Source organism: Fukomys damarensis, unplaced genomic scaffold (genome assembly GCF_012274545.1).
Source record: "Fukomys damarensis isolate Sample0158 unplaced genomic scaffold, DMR_v1.0_HiC HiC_scaffold_31, whole genome shotgun sequence".
In the NCBI taxonomy this organism is placed as follows: domain Eukaryota; kingdom Metazoa; phylum Chordata; class Mammalia; order Rodentia; family Bathyergidae; genus Fukomys; species Fukomys damarensis.
This window is the reverse complement of record NW_022900943.1, coordinates 21,873,273-21,881,952: the sequence shown is the minus strand read 5'-3', so window position 1 is coordinate 21,881,952 and position 8,680 is coordinate 21,873,273. Positions and strand designations below refer to the sequence as shown.

Sequence of the window (8,680 nt, the reverse complement as noted above, 5' to 3'; positions counted from 1 at the left end):
TCTATCCGCAGACATTGAAACAGGAGATTAGAGCCGGGGCAAAGCTAGTCAAACAACTGCATCGTCTGTCAAAGCCGTGCAGACCCAGGGCACACTTGTGGAGCTCGGAATCCAGGATGACAGTGAAGCTCCTCGGCGCCGAACACGGAACCTTAAGAAAAGCGCCATTTCCCATTCTTAATTTACATCTGGCACAAAGTCCAGTGAGTCTTTGATAGGACGTCATCCCAATGCCTTGTACGCACGAGCAAGAAGCCATTTCGGGGCTTCCAGATTCCCTTTTCCTTGCAGCTGCTGTGAGCCTGTTCGTTCACGGGCCCGCTCTCACTCTGCAGAGTGTACTTCTTTCCCACCTCCAATAAATGCATAATCTGCTACCTTTTCTGTGTGTCTCGTCCAGTTTGTTCGGGACACAAAGAACCTGCAAAGAATCCCTCCTGACTCACCATCCCATAACGTCAGCACCGGTAAGCAATGTCCCTGCGGTTTTAACCGCTCCCTGCTCATCTCCAAATAAAAGAAGTCATGGCAAGTGTGAGATGCTTCTTCCCCAGTCCCCAGGGTTGTTTTTAGGTTGACGCTGGGACCCCTGAGCTAAGTCGGGGGCACCCCAGGGTTGTGATAAAGGCGCCTCTTCTTCCTTTTTGTGCTCTTAGGAAGTTTTTCAATGCTTTCTGCTGTTACTAACATCTGTCTTGGTTCAGATCCCCTTAGTGTTTTCTGCTTTCTAATGCTGCAAAATAATCTCCAGGCCCTATTAAAATCAGCTGCAATAGTTCCTATTTTGTGGCAAAATTCCAGCAGCCATAAGTTACCTTTTGCTGTTCTCCAGAGTTTTGTATTCATTTGCTTTTCATTTGTATTTTAGTAATCCACACAAGTTCAGGAAAGCCATCAAGGCAAATGAATTTGTCTTAAATAAAGACAAATTTAATGGCTATCTTTTCTTAATTATTAGTGTTGCCTTAGTGGGTAGGAAACATTTTGGGGGAAAAACACATTTCCCTATGACCTAAAGCTTTGTTTTAACTTTGTTTATATATAACATTTGTTATTTTAAAAGTTTTCATTTTACTATATCAAAGCTCTCAAATTTTCCTATCATAGTTTTAAATGCTAGGGTTCAGATTACTGTAGAAGGCAGGCAACTGTTACTGAAACGAATGCCAGAAATACGCAATTAATCATTTTTGTGTGTATTTAAATTCCCACTCTTCCATCCTTAAGTGTGTGATTTTCTGTGTGACTTAGTTGCCTTACCAGCAGTTTCCTCACCTGAGCAATGGGGCTGATATAAAATGATGCAGCATATTATTTTCTTAGGACTCTTTTGAAGATTAAATGACCTACATGATTAACAATGTTATAAAGGGTGCCAGGACTATAGGTATTCAATAACGGTAGCAGCAATGCCCATTGCTACGGCTACAAATACCTCTACCACTTTTATTATTATGCTTATCACTATGGTTACTACTGCTGCTGAAGTTACCATTAGCAATCCATTCACCCTCCCCAAATGTATTCTGTTCTATATTTTGTATAATTCCTTAGTTTGGGGATATGTGGTAGGCTGAATAATGGTTTTCAAACATATTAGCATTATAATCTCTAATATCTGGAAATGTTTTCTTGTCTCGCAAAAGGTGCTTTACCAGTGCCTTTAGTTGTTTTTTGTTTGTTTGTTTTGAGACAGGGTCTCACTATGTAACCCAGGCTGACCTGGAACTCACAACAATCCTCTGCCTCTGATTCCCGAGGGCTGGGATTACAGTATGTATCATTATGCCTGGCTACTATTACAGATTTAAAATTGGAAAGATTATTCTGTGTGATTCCATGGATCTTAAACACAGCCAAGAAGATCCAAAAAAAAGCATGGATATTTGACTCTAAAGAGAAGACTCCATAACCAGGAAAGACCAAATTGGAGTGAAGTACACACATAGCAAGGATTCTTGAAGCCATTAGAAGTTGGAAGAGATTCAGGATGGATTCTTCTTTAACAGAAGGAACCATCTCTACCTATACTGTGACTTTATCCTACTGAAACATTTTGAATTTCTGGCTTTTAGAAATATAAGAAAAATTTGATATTTTAAACCACCTACTTGTTTCAGCAGCCATAGAGATCTAATATAGAAAATAAAATGAACCATTTTGAAGAATGAATCTACACTCATAATAATTAGAATATAATTCTATAGAATGCAGTGGTTTTAAATGTTTCATCAGTAGAAATGCTTCTTAGTTTAAATTTCCCATAAAGATTCAATATAAGGGATAATAAACATGGATATTTTTATCATGACTTTTGGAAATGTTATTTTAATTGACAAATTATAATCATATATATTAAAGGCATGTAATGAAACATTTTAACATATACAGTATAGAGTTATCAAATCAAGCTGATTCATATAGTTCTCACCTTATTTATCACTTTTCCTGGTGAGGCATTTTAAAATGTATTCTCTTAGCTATTTTAAAGCATACAGTACTATTGAACATAGAAATGCCACCGTGCAACAGGTGTCAGAACCTTTTATATCTTGTTCAACTGAAACTTTGTACCCTTTAATCACCATCTCACCAATCCCCTCCACCCCTGTCGGCCTCTAATAACCAACTTTCAAACGACTTCTTTGAATTTTCCTTTTTTAGATTCCTCAAAGAAGTGAGAACACATCTCCTTTTGACCCAAAACCAGTAGTATCCCCCCCGAAGACCCCAATGCAGCCGAAACTATAATAACTCATGGAGTCATTAGAATGTTATCTAATCTCAGGGACAGTTATTACTTGGTGTCTTCTAGGACTTGGTTCCAGAAGCTTGGCTGGATATGAAAATCTCTTGTTTAAATCTTTTGTATAAAATCGTGCTTGCATATAACCCAGTTGCATGGTTCTTCTGTGAAATTTAAACAATTTTTAGATGACTTACAATATCTGATATGATCGAAATGCTATGTACACAGTAGTTATTCCATAATGTTTAGGGAAAATGTCAGGAAAAATGTGTACAAGTTCAGTACAGATGCAATTGTTTTAATTTTGAATATTTTCTATTCATAATTGGATGAATTCCCAGGTGAAAGCTTGAAGATACACAACATCAAGTGTATAGTCCTTAAGTGCAACTAAGAAAAGAAGACTTAGGGACGCTTATTAAAATGAGAGGTTGGCATTCAAAGTTTATTCTAACCAAGCATATTCCATTAAGCAGGTAATTTTAATGCAGCATAAAAGTCCTGAAATTGAGTAAAATAGCTCTAGGAGTGGGTATATAAAAGAGCAGACCAGAGTAACTGCTCACCTTTATAGCATTTTGTATACAGAGATCATTGAGTACTGGAAAGGGAAGGCATATCCTTCTGACAAGCCACACCAACGCGCTCACCTGCTTTCTTTCTGTAATTCAGTTCAAATTAAAAGATCCCATTTAAATGAAAATATACATAATAGAATCATTGAATAAGAGATTTTGGTAAACCCTGCTAGGTCATTTTATGCTTAAACTAATTCAGGCTCAAAGATCAGCCTGGACCTAATTTGTTACATCAATAAGCCCATATTGCCAGCCTCTTTCTGACATTTCCACAACCTTGGTGTCGCCCTTTACACAGCTAATGATATATGCTGCTAATAAGCTAAAGACTGATGTCATGCATGAATACTCTGGAGAGCAATATATAGCCTCATTTTCAACTGTTACAGAACAAGAAAGCAGTTTTAAAAGCTATTTTTGCCTTGCCGTGATGTAAATTTTATGTTATTATGTCATGTGAACATTTCACACCATGACCAGTCATCCATATATAGCTAGTGATTTATTACACAAAAAATGAAAAAGAGAAATGAGTATCCATTATTTTTTTAAAAGGCCTATATTAAGACCTCCAGTGCAGTGCCTACTGAGTTCCCACTTAGTACTGTGGCTGTTTTTTCTCATATGCAGGAATTAAAGATGTCACTTGAAAACGTGCCCATTAGTGCTCTCATCGGCTTCAATACATCTTTTATTAACACTGCTTTGAAGCACAAAAAGGGCTACTTTGAACTGACTAGTTTTTAAAGTTTCAGTGTTTTAAATTAAAACATTATTTTGTAGTCTTTTGTGTCTCAATAAATCTCTCAATGTCAAAACTCTAAGATCAAGTTATTCCTCCTTTTGCATAAAAAGAGAACTTAAAAAATCTCAGACAAGTTATAATGTAAACATTGACTATATTAACAAAAATTTGACTTAACAATGAATACAGTGATAGTAATAGAAACTTGTATTAACTATAAATCTCTCTTAAGTTTTATATTACCGCAAATAGCTTACCTAAATTAAGATACAACAATATTCTTGTACAGTTGCAAATAGGAACATATTGGTGCTTTCTTACTTTGGCAAACAGGGTAGGTATTATTTACTATATCATGTAAAACTTCAAAGATTACTCACTGATGTGTTGCAATATTCTCTTTTATTATTGTGATGTCATTAATGATCAACAAAAGTCACAAGTTCACATGCGTCATTTTATAGATTTTGACAAATGTGTATTCATAGTTAAAGCCAAAGCCAATACAGGCCCAGAGCATTTCTTCTGCTTAGAGTCTTCCTTTGCACAATGTTCCATCAGACCCGTCAGTCCTTCCTCCTTGTTCCACACTCAGATAACTGGGTTTCGATGATCATGGGTTTGTTTTTACCTGATCTAGGTTTTTATATAATGGAATCATTTGCATTAGCTGCTTGACTCAATATACTGCTTTTGATAGTTACTGTTGTAGTTTCATTATTACTGCTGAATTAATGAACACATTTTGTACTTTTTTTTTATTCACTAAATCTGTGGTAATTTCCTTGGTGGTTGGGGCAATGAGAGCTAATTTGGTCTGCGAAAGAGCCTTACAACCATGGCTGGCACGAGGAGGAATTTTTGCTCCCAGCTGTATATCACACTAAATCTTTTAAAAATGGTATTTAAAAATCCAGGGGCGCTACTGGGGGGACTTACCCAAAGAAGAGCAGGATCCAGGGTGCCAACTGAAGAAGGTCACTAGTACGTAGAGCAGGAGAGACATTGCCAGCCATGGGCTAAAGTCAAAGAGTTATCATTGGAGAATAAGAGGCTTAGGAAGAATGAAAGTTTAGTCCAGGAAAAATACTGTCAGTGCAGTCTGAAGTCTTGATTCTTCAGCATTGTAAGGATGGTTCTAAATGTTTACATGCTGCCAACAGGGACGCTTTTACAATCCAACTAATTTGATGCCCATTTTTTGTTCATAAAAGCAAAATGAAATACACAGGGAACTTAATATAAACTATGCAGGTTTTATTTGTTGGCATCATAGTGTCACGTAATCTAGACTCGGTTATTATTATCAGCTTGGCCCGTGTTTCTATTTATGGCCATTAATCTAGAATTTTTAATTGTTTTTGTTTTGTTTGAACTCCTAGTGATATGTTTAATGAAATATAATTCTCATTTTTAAACTCTTTTGTTTAGTCTCATTTGTTTACCAGTCGGACATTTAACTAAAAGAAGACTTTGGAAAATAATACATGTGGAATGACAGAGTGAGCAATCCCTGGAAAATCTAAACAAAAGGGAAGAGCCTCCCAGAAACTGGGGTAGAACTAGAAATCCATAAACTTCACCAGAAGGATTCAGTAAATTTTCTAATATTCAATCATTAATGTTTTTAGCCTAAACGTTTTTTATTAGTATTTGTTTACAGTATATAATGTTTACATTCATTGTATGGGGTTGGTATATGTACATAACACATCTTAATTCCTAAAATCCCTCATTTTAGGTACATTCACATATTTATTTTGTTTTGACTTCCTTATTAAAAGAAAACCAGGGGCCAGGGATTTAGTTTAGGGGTTCTGCTCTCTGCATCACAAATGCGAGGTCCCAAGTTCGATCCCTGATACCAAAAAGCAAAGCAAAGCAAAGCAAAGCAAAACAAAGCAAAACACACTGTTATTGGGTCATAGCTTTTGACCCATCATAAGTGCTTAGCTAACTTAGAAATGGTTACCCCTTTGGCCAAGTGCCCACATGATGGGAATCATTCACAAAAGAACACAGCCACTTGGCATCAGCATTCTGCTGATGGTCGAGATTTATTTAGAATCAAAGTTATAATTTGTGTGTAGATGTCCCTCCAAAGCCTCACGCAGTCACGTGGAGGCTTTTCAGAGGTGGCTGGCTCTAGAGTGTGTGGTGCTGGGATCAAGGCTGTGATTACTAAATCAGCCCACTGACTGATATGGCACAGCTCTGGCTAGGATAAAAGGTGTGAGTAACACACCTGCTCTAGGGCAGGTAGCCTGCAGGAGATATAAGGGGCAGAAAGAGGGCCAATGTGCTCTCACCTGCCTGCTTGCTGTGGACTGTTTTTCCCTCTGTGATTTCCCTCTCCTATGTCACCCTGCCCTGGAGCCAGTTAACTATGGACTGAAACTTCTATAAACTGTGAACTAAATAAGTCTTTTCTCCTTTAACTTTGAGTGTTGGGTATTTTGTTAAAAAAATATAACAAAGACAAAGAAATAAGCATAAGGAAAAGAGAATGAAAATGGGAAACAAGATGTATTATGTACATGTATTAACTTTCCTCAAGGAATTAAATATTATGTACTATATGCACGTACTAGTAAACTAGAATTAAAAACAAACAAAATAGAATAAGAAGGATTCAACATAAATAAGAAGCTGAAGAAAGTAGGATCTCAAGCAAATGTTACTTTTGAATTATATATTTTATATCAGGTGTGTTATATAATTGGCTATTTATTGAAACTGCTTGTTCTAATATTGGAAAACATTCATTAAGTACTGTTTACACAGGATTTGGACATTAAAATTATTGTATTGGATAAGAAAGTTGGTAGAGAAAATAGTGTGTTAAAGGTTATGACAACAAATCAAAAAACTGACCAGAAAGGGGAAAACTAAAAATTTAAGTTTATATGTCATCAATTTGTATTTTTTTCCTCATTGAGTTTATTGGTACATTTTAGGTATGCAGTACAGTTACATTAATCACTGGGATCTTGTACCTTTACATGACAGGTCTTGGTTCTCATTTTTCCCCTTGTCCCTGCCCTCCTTTCACCTCCTCCTCCCTTCCCTATTTACAAAGCTTACTTTCCATTTTTTCCTTTTCTCATATTTTTTTCTTTTCCCTTATTTCCTTTCCCCTACCCTTCCCATTTCCCCTACACCTTTAGCCCTTTTCTTCCTATTTCACATTGTAAATTATACCATTATGATCTTACTTACAATTATAGCTCTTCACACCAGAGAGCAATTTGTATTTTTGGAGAGGTTGATGGAGAGGTAAGGTAATCATGATCCTGGACCAAGATGTTAAAACGAAAAAGTTTAAGAAAATAGAGGATCTGGGGAATGTAAAAACAAAATAAAACAGTTCCAACCTTAAATCAACTATCAAAGGACTAGTGAAACTTGTGTTCTGAGTATCAATAAACTTCTATCACTCATGGGAAAAACAATTGTAAGTGAAAGTGTTAAGTACCTATCTGTGTCAAATAATATCACAATGATCCCAAACTGTGTAAAACTGTACAAGGGAAATTCTGTCATGAAGGGCAAGGTATACCTGAGGTGTGTTCAGCATTTTCTAAAGGAATGCGGATAGGCTACACACAGGGCATTCAGTGAGCTTTTCCATCTGCAGCCTTCCTAAGGCATAGCTCAAGTCTAAATAATGAAACATGCTCTTAGCTTGAGTCTGGGGGTGGTGAGGGAAACATTTTGTGATCATTGTTTCCACTCAGACTCATTGGGATTCTAGTACATTATCTCTGCTGATCTCTGGACCTTGTTCTCCTGTTTCTAAAGTACTTACGTTGCCTAGGATCTTGAAAAGGAGACTTAGAAATAGGATACAAGAATGACTAAGGAAAAATTAGAAATACCTGCCTAGGTACACTTATCTCATCATCTTTGTTCCAAGGTAGAACAGAGCTACAGGATGAATGTTTTGGCATGGATGAGATTGGTGATAGACATATTTCTTAGTAACTGACCTTGTAAAATGATCTGACTGGCTTGTTGAAGCCAGTGGCTTATTCATGAAGAAAGATGAAGGAGCGATTTTAACTTTAAAGTACTTTCTGAATTGGCGGAATGTGCACCCTTGAAATACCAGCCGGAGATGAAGTTTAAACCTTTAACAGATCCCTTTGGCTTCTCCTATGATCACCATTCTTCCTGCTTCTTTTTCCTTAAATAGAAATCTGTTTCAAAACTGATTCAATTCCCCTAAAGATGCAACAGAACACCCAAAGCCTTATTCCTATTTGTCTTATTTATGTATAAGCCTGACTTTATTAGTGCAGCATTGGTTTATATTGATTCAATAGTTTTATCTTGCTCAGTGTACTGTCACTAAAACAAAAGAATAAGGATGGGATTGATCTTCTGTATAAAAAGTACACGATTGCTAAACATTTTTTAAAACACTCTTGCCATATTCACTTTTTTTCAAAGGTAAGATAAGTTATTTTTGTGACAAATTCTCCTACAGAAGCATATTTTCCTTAAAGGCAATTTCTTCTCTTTAATACTATGATAAATATTTATCCAAAGAATCAGATTTTTTTGCTATTTATAACATAGCATACATGCTAAACACTATATATATAT

At 36.2% G+C, this 8,680-nt stretch overlaps 1 pseudogene; it reads left to right on the top strand.

Annotated features, from left to right (window-relative positions):
• The first annotated feature begins 230 nt into the window (after nt 1-230).
• The window catches only part of LOC117283845, a 71,242-nt pseudogene continuing 62,792 nt past the window's right edge, over nt 231-8,680 (top strand).